The sequence below is a fragment of the Hyperoodon ampullatus genome, assembly GCF_949752795.1.
Source record: "Hyperoodon ampullatus genome assembly, chromosome: 3".
NCBI classification, from domain to species: Eukaryota; Metazoa; Chordata; class Mammalia; order Artiodactyla; family Ziphiidae; genus Hyperoodon; species Hyperoodon ampullatus.
In genome coordinates this window covers 169,793,831-169,802,535 of record NC_136916.1, presented here as the reverse complement: position 1 = coordinate 169,802,535, position 8,705 = coordinate 169,793,831, and positions in this window count along the sequence as shown.

Genomic DNA, 8,705 nt, shown 5'->3' with positions numbered 1-8,705 from the left:
TGAGCTTCAAGCAGCCAGTGCCCCAGACCTTCTCATTTAAACCCTGTATCGGCCCCATGAGGAAGGTGCTAGTTATGGCTCCTGACTTACAGGGGAGAACCTGGGGCCCCGAGAAGGCTGAGTAAGCCGTCCAGCAGAGGGAGAGGGGACATTCAGCAGACCACCCAAGCCGCATCTACTCTAATCCTGCACCAGCCACTGTGCAGAACCTGCCCAAAGGGTGGAGGGAAAGGGCATTGCCAATCCAAGAGGGTCCAGTGCAGCCACGTGCAGACGGATGGAGCAAGGCTGGGGGCACTGCGGGAATGAGGCTGCGGAAGGCGGGGATGACCTCTAGGGGGAATGACCGCAGAGGCCTCGGAGATCCCACCAAGACCGCCTGGGCAGCATGCGTCAGACGCAGCCTGTTTTGATTCTCTCCGCATCCATGTGCCCCCTGGGGACGCAGCAGCCCTCACCCCGACGGACACCAGACTGTGTGGGTCAGAAACCAGGCCACTGGGCACCGCAGCCTGGAGCTTATCTTCAGGCCCCAATGGTCCTTATCCCAGGACATGTGGCCCAGCCGACACCTGATCCCATTTGGTCAGGCTAAATAGAGACCTAGAGGCCTGGAGAGAAGGACAAGACTGAGGGGCCAGCTGGCCATCTGGGGCCACCCACAGGCCCTGCATCAACAGGAAGAGGAGCCCAGGGGCTGGCAGTCGTCCCCCACAGCACAGCCCTGACTGCTGGCAGCACCGGTGTGCACCCAGGTCACACGCTTCTCGGCGGCCAGGCCAGGAGCGATGACAGTGCAGTTTGGAGGGGACGCTGGTTGGCGTCAGTGGCACCAGGAAGATCGGGAAGTAAGAGAGGAAGGGAAAGAACAGAGAGAGAGAGAATTTTAAATCCAGCCCCTGTATTAACCGCGTGAACTTGGAAATGTATCTTAAAGCCTCCATCTCCTTATCTGTGAAATGGTGACTGCCACATCCGCCCCTCAGGACAGTGCGAGACTGACCACAAGTGCCCATGCTTTTCAAGCTCTCGGCCACCGCATTCCAGTGTCCGCTCACCCCAGGGCCTCCTGGAGGGTCAGCCTCACTGGGGCGTGTACAAGCCCGTGTGTGCATGGGTGTGGGAGAGAGTGACCTGTGCAAACCCACGTATTGACTGAATTCTGCCCAACAGCTAGTTACTTTGCAATTATGTGTAATGGGAGGTTGAATCCCAGGATTCAGAGACTTGTCCAAAACCACTGTGGTCCCATTTTTAATTTCTGGTTTTGAAATATTTACATAGGCTTGATTTGAATTCCAGCTGACTTACAATTAGAATTTTTATTCTCAAGAGAGCAAAGAGATGTGGGTACCCCAACTTACAGCTGCTCATTCTGGTTTCAGAGGCGCTCAGAGTCGGAGGAGCCTGTGTTCTTAACGGCTCTCAGGGCCGTGCCTTCCTTCTTTTCTCAGGGCTCCAGAGAGGGCAAAGACTTGCACAGGGTCACACAGAACTTTCCAGAAGGGCCAAGACCAGCACCCGAGAGGCCAGGCCTGAGCTCTCCCCAAGGTGCCAGGTGCCTCTCACCACACACATGCACCAAGAGAGACAGATCTATATTTTTAGGAAACAAGAGACATCAACAGTTACTTCATATATTTATAAGACTAGTTCATTTGCTAACTGCCCTGCCAACTGGTAGATTAAATTCACCTCTTTTCTTCACTGAAAGAAGGTAAGCTGTGTGTGTACTGTGTGTCTGATCTAAGTATCAACACCACGCGTGTGTGTGTGTGTGTGTGTGTGTGTGCCTGTGTCTGTTCTGTGTGTCTGTCTGTCTGAATGCACCAGCTACCAGCAGGGACGCCTGGCACTAGCAGGGCTGAGTCCCCCCTTTTCGTGCTTAATGGAGAACCCCAAGCTTCATGGTGATCCCTGAAACTCTTGCTTCTGATTTGCTTGAACTACGGCTTCATTTCCCTCTGCTGGTGACCTTCAGGGCTGTTTATGAGCCCCTTTCAGTGAGCCATCCCTATACCAATCACAAGGTATTTGAAATCCAAACACCTGGCCCTCCTGACGGCAACTATTCCTGAAATCCAAAGCCATCCTTGGGGAGCCTCTCTCACCCCTAGCAGACCTCTTCCTCCCTTTGCACGCCCTCTTCCCACTGCACCACTTCACCGTGCACATTTTGACCATTAATTCTATGTTGGGGAAACTGTCCTGTGCACTGTAGGATGTTTAGCAGCGTCCCTGACCTCTACCCACTAGATGCAGTAGCATCTAGTAGGAAACCCACCTCCCTCTGTTGTGGCTACCAAAATGTTTCCAGGAATTGTCAAATGTCCCCTGGGGGGAAACTGTCCCCAGCTAAGAACCACTGTTTGCAACCAACCACCATCCCCTCTGTCGCTATTAGGAAGTTTAAACTAATAACAACATCTAACATTTATTGACGTAAGTTTTTATTCTAAGGAATGTATACATACAGTAGTTCTCCCTAATCCATGGAGGATACGTTCCAAGGCCCTCAGTGGATGCCTAAAATGATGGATAGCACCAAACCCTCTATATACTGTTTTTTCCTATACATACATACCTATGATAAAGTTTAATTTATAAAGTAGGAACAGTAAGAGATCACCAACAATAACTAATAATAAAATTGAACAATTATAAAAGATTTGTGAGTGTGGTCCCTCTCTCTTTCTCTCTCCAAATACCTATTGTACAAATTCAATGCCTTTTCCATCTTAACTAAGTGCTCATCACACGCTGTGCCTGTAACTTTTGCAGTTTGAAGTTCAACAGCAAAACTAACACAAATTTCTTTATCCTTCTTCACAATTTCACAGATAGAAGATTTATTCTCACCCTAGATCTTATCAACCTCAGCATACGATTATTTTCTTTTCTTATTAATTTGTGAGCTCTCACCTTTTCACTTAAAAGAAGCACTTCGCGGCTTCCCTTTGGCACATCTGAATTGCTGGCATCAGTGTTCTTGCACTTTAGACCCGTTATTAAGTAAAATGGTTACTTGAGCACAAGCACTGTGGTACCGCAACAGTCGATCTGATAATTGAGAGGGTCACTAAGTGACTAATGCCGGGATACGCTGGACAAAGGGATGATTCATGTCCCAGGCAGGATGGAGCAGGATGGTGTGAGATCTCGTCATGCTACTCAGAACCGCTTGCAATTTAAAACATATGAATTGTTTATTTCTGGAATTTTCCATTTAATATTTTCAGACTGCGGTTGACCGAGGGTAACTGAAACCATGGAAAGTGAAACCGAGGGTAAGGTGGGGGCGACTACTATATATAAAATTTAATGCTTGCAACCTTCCTATGAGGCATAGGTACTATCATTTTTTCCCCACTTTATAGATCAGAAAGCCAAAGCTCAGAGAGGTTAAGTAAGTTGTCCAAGGTCACACAGCTAGCAAGTAGTGGAGCTGGCAGATGACTCGAGTCTTAGCCACTTGGCTCTGCAAGGGAGATCTGGGGCAGTCAACTTACAAGCAATTCTGTGCTGGGAGTGGCCCCTGCCTGACCCCCTGGAGTGGGAACAAGGAAGCACAATGACATTGACACCCAAATTGCCTGTGCTTAAGCCTCCAGCTGGTCACTAGGGCCTGTAGTCTATTGCAAACCACCACCTCCCTGCCTTGAAGCATTTCTGGGAGTCTCCAGGGGGTAACAGGCATCGTAAATGTGCCCATGAGGATGTCTGGCCTACTTTCTGGGCCCATCCCCCTCTGATGTGGTGGGATTCCTGCCAATTTGCCCAGCAACTGGGGTTTTAGGGTCCAGGGCAAGATGTGACTATCAACCACTATGGTCACACCGTAAACTTGGAAGGGAGCTGCAGAAAAGCAGAATGGATTTCTGGAAGCTCTGGTTTCTGCCTTGGTGAGCCCCTCTCACTCTCCAGCCTCAAATTCCCTTTTCTCAGAAAAAGGACAATGGAGCAGATGAACCCCAGGACCTTTCTGACATTTCTTTTTTTTTTTTTTTTTTTTTTTTTTGCGGGCCTCTCACTGTTGTGGCCACTCCCGTTGCGGAGCACAGGCTCCGGACGCGCAGGCTCAGCGGCCATGGCTCACGAGCCAAGCTGCTCCATGGCATGTGAGATATTCCCGGACCGGGGCACGAACCCGTGTCCCCTGCATCGGCAGGCGGACTCTCAACCACTGCGCCACCAGGGAAGCCCCATCTGACATTTCTTGATCTTCTGATCTTTCAGTTCTCTGTGGGACAGAGGTTACGTGGGCGGAGGTGTCACCATCACCAAGTGCAGGTGAATTTCCAGGAGGGCCTTGGTTCCTCCATCAGGATGGTAACACGTCCCTCCCGGGACGGCCATGCAGGTGCCCGGACCCCTGCAGGGGCTGCTCAACGGGGGCATCTGCATCCCTTCCCACCCCCAGGATGTCGGGGCGCCTGGTCCACTGCCTGCCTCCTCCTCAGCCCCGCCTCCCACCCAGAACACAGACCCTCCTCGTCGCAGCAAGCCCAGGCCCTTCCTCGGAGTGCCGGATCTGGCTGACATCTCTGCAGTGTCACATGGCCACTTTGGATTCCCCGAGGAGCAAGGCCAAGGTGAAGCAGTTGGCCGCCTTTCAGCTGGCTGCCCTGCAGAGATGCCAAAGGGGTGAGAGCTGCATTTCTGGAGCTGTCTCTTTGCTCCCCGCAAGCTCTGCCTCCAGAGCGGCTGGCCAGGGGCTGAATACAAAAGGCTCCTGCCCTCACCGCTCCACTGCAGTTATGGAGGGATGGCACTGGGCCGGCAAGGAGCTGCTGGATCCAGCAGGAAATGCAGCATCTGACACAGCCTGGCTCACCCCGGGGCAGGAGGGAGGGCCTGCTGCATGCTAGTCTTGGTTGAGAGATGAGATGCCTTTCCCTCTTGCCAAAGGGCAATAGAGAGCTCCCAGACCTGCTTGGAACTTGTTTATGTTCATGGATAATCTGTTCCCAGCAGCTAACAGAGCTAACTCGAGTTCCCAGCAGTGACTCAGGCATGGTGACTCAGGTTGGCCCACAGGGTCAGCAGCCTCCAGGATGGCTCAGTCCAAGGCCCACTCACTGGTCACCTGAGCCTGCCTGACCCATGGGAGATGCCCTCCCCTCCTGCACACACCTTCCCCCTGCAGGTGGCAGGTGGGAAGGAAGAAGTACCATGGATGAGCCTCTCCTGAGTGCTGGGCCCTGGGTGGGCTGTTTGAGCCCTGGGACCTCATTTAACCCCTTAACAGCCATGGGAGAGAAGACTCATCACTCTGCTATTCTCAGACGATGAAACTGAGATTCAGAGAGGTGCAGGGCTGTAGCCAGGTCCCACAGCAAGCGAGGGTTGGGCTGGGATGAGCCGGCGCCAATGCCCATGCTGGAAACAGGACAGGGCGGTGCTAACTGGGATTGCATGTGGGTGGTGTCTCCACGAGGAAGATGATGTCTGCACAGGGCTGACCACACGTGTCCCCACCAGGCCCAGGACCACCCCCTACTGGGACCGCCTCCAAGGGCAAGACACTCCTCGGAGAAAGAGCTTACAGACAGTCGGTCCTGGGGCTACAATGCTTCTGCTGCAGATGCTTCCCTATCCGAGGGCTGAAGCCCAGGAGCCGAGGTCGACGGCCTTACTCTGCGTCTCTGGGCAGGGATAACTCGGCGCTGCCAGCCGAGGATGGCTGGTGATTTGTATGACGGGGGATGAGGTATAGAGCAGGGAAGTGTGAGCCTGGCTGAGGCCGTGACTCTGCCATTTCTTTCTGTCCTGCTGGTCTGTCCTGGCCGCTCTTGTCTGAAGGGTCAGTCATGGATGGTCATGGCTCAGGAAGGCCCCAGCCGGCTGCAAAGAGCTCGTGTCCCACAATGGATCTGTGCCTCAAACCTGCTAACCGTGATGCCAACCCTTACAAGACCCCATTGTTCCTCCCTTGACATGCACGGGGGCTGCTGGAGGGCGCAGGGCCAGGGTCAGGCCAGTCCCCAGGGGCCCCCACACCCTTGGGGTGTCACCTCCTCATCTAGGGTGTCGCTGGGGTGTGGGGCTGACCTGCTCTTCTCTCCCATCTGAGGGGCGGGGTTACACCCTCCCTCTGCTTTCTATGAACAGGCAGACTGCCTTCTCTCCCAGGAGTTCTCCTTGGCCCCAGAGCTGGGAGGTTGACGGGGGTCCAGACTGCTCCAGAGGAAACATACCGTCCGTTGGCCGCACCCCAGAGGGCACAGCGCTCATTGTAAGGAAAGGAAGAGGGGTGGGGGACTTCTCTCTGCCTTCTCCTCGCCCCCTCCTTCCTTTGCACGATGCACCTCCCCCCTCCCAGGACTCGGGCCTTCGTCTGCCCTCCCCCTCCCCCCACCCTGCAGGCTGCCCTCTGTCCTCGTCCTCCCAGAGCTCTGCCCAGGGTGTGGATCTGACCCTTTCCTGTCCCTCTTCATCTCTTGAGACCAAAATAAACTGATATTAAGGGGCAGCCAGGGCTGGGGGCCAGGACACCAAGGCTGCAGGGGTGCTGATTTTAGCAGATGATGTTCCATCACTGGGTCAGAGCTGTCCCAGGACTCGGCACTGAACCACATCCCAGCTCCCACCCGCTTTTTCCCCTTCTCTGGCTCTTCCTCTCCCCTCTCTCTCTTTCGCTCCTTCCTGAAAGAGGTATCGCTGTCATATGGAAAACATGCTGGGCTTGGTCCCTCTCTGGTCCCTACTAGGTTTGGGGCTCTAGGAACTGCCTCCCTCCCCAAAACTTTACTCATTGAATTCAGATTAAAATAAACATGGAGAGAAGCCTGAAAGGGAGAGGTCTGGTGTGTGTTTGTGTGTGTGTCTGTGTGTGTCTGTGTGTGAGAGTATGTGCAGCCAAGAACCAGGATGAGGCTGGTGGACGTGCCACAGCCCTTCCCAGTTTAGATCCAGGAGCTGTGTGGCTTGTGTGTAAGCGCATATAGCAACAGCCATTTAATGAGCACCTACTATGTGCCAGGAACTGTTGTATATACTGATACTCAGCAGTGAACAGAAAGACTATTCCAGATGGGACAGACAGGCAATAAACAAGTGACAAATAAATATATAATAGTTAAGGCGGGGTGATAAGTGCTATGGAGAAAAATGAAGCAGGGTAAGGAGATAGAGAGGGAGGGAGGGGAGGCTCTATGTAGGATCGGGAGAGTACAACCCTCCTGGTGCCATGCGTGAGCCCTGGGAGCTTTCTCTTGGTGGCCCAGCCTTCTTTCTGCTGCCCTGCAGGTTGACCAGTTGTTTGTTTTCTGCCTCTGCATCTGTGCCCCATTTAGTCCTTTCTGTCCCCATAAAAACCTTCCCTGGAGGACTATTCCACAGGACCACCTCTGGGGCCTTGCACAAAGGCTCCAAAGATCACTGGGGCCAGGACTTCTCAGATGCTTGTGTAATTTGTAATCAGGGACACATAAATTAAAACTGCAGTGTGCTACCACTCTTGTCCATCAGAATGGATAATGTGAGAAAAGATGGAAAATGCCAAGTGTTGGTGAGGCTGCGGAGGAACTGGAATTCTTGCACACGGCAGATGGGAAGGTAAGTTGGTACAACAACTTTGGAAAACTGGTAGTGTTCCTGAAACTGAGCCTATGCTGATTTTCTGATCCAGCGATTCCTGTTTTAGGTGTTGACCTGACGGAAATGGGTATGGATATTCACCAAAAGATAGTCTAGAAAGTTCACAGCTATGCTATTCATGATAGCTGAAAACTAGGTACCACCCAAAGGTCCATCAGCAGTAGAGTGAATTAACTGTGATATATTCATAGCATGGAAATCTACCCAGCAACAGGGAGGAACAATCCATAACTACATGAAACAATATAGACAGACTTCACACTATACAGTTCAGTGGAGGAAGACACAGGCGTGACTCCATTCATATGAAGTTCAAACAACTTGAACCACTAGCTGTTAGGAGAGTGGTCACCCTTGGCAGGAGGTGGTGGGTGGTGGTATTGAGATGGATGCAGGGAGCAAAAGGGGTCTTCTGGGGTGCTGGTAATATTCTCTCTTTGACATAGATGCTGGGGTGTCTGGGAGTTGATTGAGCTGTATGCTTATGATAGGTGTGCTTTTCTGTAGGTATATTATTATTTAATGAAAAGTTTTTAAAAATTGGTGTTGTTCAGGCCTTGCCTCGGATGAATGAAATCAGAATATCTGGGGTAGAGGCAGGCGTGGCTAAGTTTAATAGGATTCTAACGTACAGCTAAGGTGGGGAATCACCAGGTTAGCCCAACCTGTTCATTTTGGAGTTGAGTGACCTGTGATGTCAACAGACAGGCCAACCGGTGTTTATCTCAGGGTCTGTGGACCTTTATCTGCAGCATCGAGCCTCCCAGGTGGGATGAGTGAAGGACCGGGGGGAACAGCAAATATTCACCGATTTATAGTCGTAGCCTTGCAGGGCTCCTTGTTCTGCTCCAACGTTTGGATTCCCATTACCTGGGGGATAGAGCTGCGACTAAAAGCATTGGCTTTTGCATCAGGCAGATGTGGTTCAGACTGCTAAACCGTCACTTATAGATTCTGGGATTATGGACAAACTCCCCAGCCTCTCTGAGCCTCAGTTTTCTCATCAGTAAAATGGGGTGACAGTAACCCTTGCTGGAAAAGTTGTGTGAGTACAGCCAGAAGATGTTATCATATACGAGTCAAAGTGTATCTGGCCAGTCCCCTCC